Genomic DNA, 4,439 nt, shown 5'->3' with positions numbered 1-4,439 from the left:
TAATTAGGATAATCATTGAGTTCTAACAGAATACTTAATTATTATATTTATAAAATGTTATATTATTAAACCAAAAATAAATTATTTTATTATTAAATTTAAATTAAATTATAATAAAAAAATAAATTAAATAAAAAATGAGAACAAGCCTAAATTCTTATTAGAACTTAAACTCGGAGGATGAAAATTTATTTCTGTTTTCATTTTTATATTAATCATTTAGTTTACACGAATATAAAATGAAGAGTAAATTACATTTTTCGGTAAAAGATTTGATTTTCGTCTCTATAGTTTAGAAATTGTGGTTTTAGTAGCTACGGTTTATAATTCATTGTTATTTTCATTCTTAAAATTTATAATTTATTGTTGTTTTGATCCCTTGTATTTATAATTCGTTATTATTTTGGTGCTTTGTAATTAAAGATAGGAATAAGTCAAGGGACGAAAATAACAATGAATTTTAAAATATAGGAACGAAAATTATAATTTTTTTTATTAACCTGGATATCCAACCCGTTATGCGAGCCGACTAATCTCAGGTCGACTACCTGTTTTGCAGATAGTCTGGAGTCACCGCATTTGAACCTTCGTGACTACAAAGGCATTTTTATTTCTCATTGGATTTAAATCTGGGATCTCCTACTACTTTTAATCTTTGGAGCCAAACTCAAACCAATCAAACACTGATTTAAAATATATATATATATATATATATATATATATATATAAAATTTATAAAGGAGAAGGATAAAAATCAAAATTATTAAGAGAACCCCAATCTACTTTAAAATGAAGGACCCAAGACTAACTTGGATTTTAAGGAAAGACTTTGGTTTCAATTATTTTGTTATATTATTATTTTATTTTTTTATAAAATACAAAAACAGCTTTCTTTTTCTTTGCGATTGGGAAATTTTGGCCATCAAACTACAAATAGAAAAGTGCATAGAACAAAATAAATGTAGTTATTAATTTATTTTCGCTTTTTCTTTACATAACAAATACATAAAATAATTAAGAAACCTGATAAAATAAATAAATAACTATATTCACGTTTTGCATACATCATTTTAATTCTATATTTTTTTGTTGCTATGATTTATTACAGAAAATAATTAGTTATTATACTTATTCATTACCGAAATATTATAATAATCAAATAAAAATTATTTTTCTAATTTGATATTATATATATTATGTATTTGAGGTTGTTTGTTTATGTTTTAATAGTTTCATTAAGAGTCAGTCTCTGAATCGTTAAGATGTGAACCTTGTTTGACAAAAAAAATATATGTCTTTTAATGGTTCTAAAACCCTCTAAATGATTTTATATCATATGTCTCTCTTAACCATTTAGCGTCCTAATTCCATTGTAAACAATTACCAAACAGTTATATTTCATTTTGCACTATATCATGAGAGTCTCTTAATCATCCCGACCACTTGATCATTTTGTATTAAACCAGCCAACAACTGTCAGACAGCCCCTGATTAACATGTAAGAGCATCTCCAATAGATTTCTCAAAATGGAGATTTTGTGAATTTTTGCTCCAACAGATGCAGCAAAACCTTCTTCAAAATGGAGAAAGTTTGAGAGATAAAATGAAATTCTCCAAATTTGGAGAGTTTCTTAAAATGATTACTTATGAGAGAAAAATAATTGTTTATTCATTCTACCAATGAGATTGCTTAAAATTAACTATTTTAGAAGAGAAAAATAATATTTTATGAGTTGTATTAAATATTTTAATAATATAATTAATTATGTAATCTCCAAAGTAAATAATATGTTGGAGATGAAAGTAATTTTTTAGACAATCTGTTGGAAATGTTCTAAAACTTATGAGAAATGCGAGAAAGGTCAAATCATATGTGATTTTGGAGTAAAATGACATGAGATACAAACACGTTGAGTTAACTAGCTATTGTATGGGGGAGTTCAATCAACCTTGGTCGCATTGAACAATCGTCTGCATCCTTCAGAATTTGTTGTTTCACATGTGATATTACTGTAGAATCAAATGTGAAATTTGCACTTATCGTACTTCTCATAAATTGACTAACTTCCTGCTTAATACTCACTCTATGTATATACATAATCTAACTTTGAATTAATCGTCAAACCCACTTTTTATAAAACGTTTACCGGGTAAGTGCTTACTAGAGGTCACTTACCTTACCAAATGAGCTTGACAATGACCAAAAATTTTACCCATTAAGAAGCATAGCAAGGACTAAGAGCCTGACCTGGTAAGTGAAAGAGAAGACCTTTACCAATTAAACATTTACCGAGTAAAATATTTTACCAACAATCCATTTTGATGGTCGAGAATGTTACCCGTCGAAGTAAAAGGTTGTTTACTAAACGCTTAGACGATAAGTGTTTATCGAGTCACTTTACCTTATCAGATGAACATGACAAAGATTGAGAATCTTACCCGATAAGATCAATGACAGGGACGGAGAGTCTCACCTGGTAAGTGAGAGTGACAACTCTTACCCAGTAAGCGCTTACCGGATCAGAATGTTGCATACAATATCGTTTTGATAAGTTAAAATATTATCTTGTAAGTTAAGTGAAAGTGTTGAATATTACCGGTATGCGTTTACCGGATAAGAACTGGTAGACTAAGTGAAGTTGGTAATTCTTGTCGATAAACACTTATCTAATAAAGCGTTCAATAAATGAGCCCTTAGCGTCATGATACGTGATAACAAAATGGAAAAGTGTTTGACTAATAAATGGTTTTCTAGTTATTGCCGGTATATTGATAAGACATGTTAATGTAACAGCCCAAAACTACAAAACATACAAATATTATGCTTAAAGAGCCAAACCGGCCCCAAATTCAACCAAGTATAGGATTCTTCGGTACATCTCTATAAAAATTGCAGCAGAAATACAAGACTCCACATATGAGGATTATTACAAAACTAGGGACAAATGAAACTAAGCCGCCTTGCCCATGTCTCTAGGGTCACATCTTCCCTTTTTCTTTAGAGCTACTCTCAACATGATTCTTTCCTGAAAATGGTTTTATTTTGAAAAACGAGGGTTAGACCGTAAGGTCTATTGAATTTCATGCGTCACATGATGGTATTTAAAAACGGTGGTGGAACTAATAAACCAACAGTTGAAATATACCATACTCAAGTAATGTTAGAGCACATTCCCTTCACGTGGACATTGCACAACATTTGTAGAAACCCCGTCACAAGCCCCATGACAAATATAATATCCAAACCCTAATTGTTGCCTATGCAATGTGCTCGAGAAACAAAATCAAGGCACAAGGATCACAACTCCCAAGAGATATCAATATCTCAAGGTACCCTGCCTCCTGTGCAACTCCACACACAACACATAGCCACATATGGCTCAGTTTTATCAAGCGATATAAAGTCATCAGTACATAAAAAACCATAATCAATTGTCAAAAGCATTTAAAAAAACGTTCACGAGTTACGAAATTTAGTGTAAGAGAACTTACCTGACGTTCCGCACTCCACTCCAAGCCTAACGGTTAGAAAACTCAATTTAACCCTTGAAAGAACCCCTAGAAGGATACCCCAAACCCTGGCTCGAAACGAGAAACAACCATGCGAAAACAGTGTCTCACGTGACGCAGACCTAGGTTGCGCACCTGGTCGCACGACTCCTTGTTTTGCGCTGGTTCATCCTCCTTCTTCGAGACTTGCTCTTTTCACTCCCAAACACAAGAGACTACCAAAATAAGATCCCAAAAGATGTACCAACCCATAGGAAGTTTTCTAAAACATGGTTCAACTCATATTTAAACATTAAACTCACTAATTTCCACAAATCCCACATAATTTCATGAACTCATCATCCTTACAACTCCATAAACAACATTTACCCAAATCAAACATCAATTATATGACCCACGATTGATTTAAACTCAAATCTCGGAAATAAACTTCACTTTAAGACAAATCACAAAGCATAAACCAATTACATGAACATATTTCCCCATTGGAGCCCTAGATCTCTTAAATTACCCAACCAAAACTCCATGAATCGAGAGTTTAGACTAGAAATGAGATTCCATACCCGAAGAAGATGATATATCCCTTTGATCCTCTCAAAGTCTCTCAATAGTTCATAATACCTTCTTCTTTCCTTGTTTCCTCCAAAACAAGCGCACACACACACACACACACAAAAGGAGGTGTCGATCACAATGGCTGAAATGAGAGACTCTTTCATTTATCCCTTTATTTACGGCTCTAACCCAAACTTAAATAAAATTAATCCAGGATGAAAGAAGACTATTACAGTTAATAAAAGAAATTTCAAAATGGATTAATGGTTTAGGCCAATCACCATCAAAGAACCATTCAATTCCAATAGGGATCACCATCTTTGCTTCTAAAAGTTTGACCATTTCCATATAATTAACCATCAAAGAACCATTCA

This window comes from Cynara cardunculus (genome assembly GCF_001531365.2).
Source record: "Cynara cardunculus var. scolymus isolate 2C chromosome LG 13, CcrdV1, whole genome shotgun sequence".
Lineage (NCBI taxonomy): Eukaryota > Viridiplantae > Streptophyta > Magnoliopsida > Asterales > Asteraceae > Cynara > Cynara cardunculus.
This window is presented reverse-complemented; position numbering follows the sequence as displayed.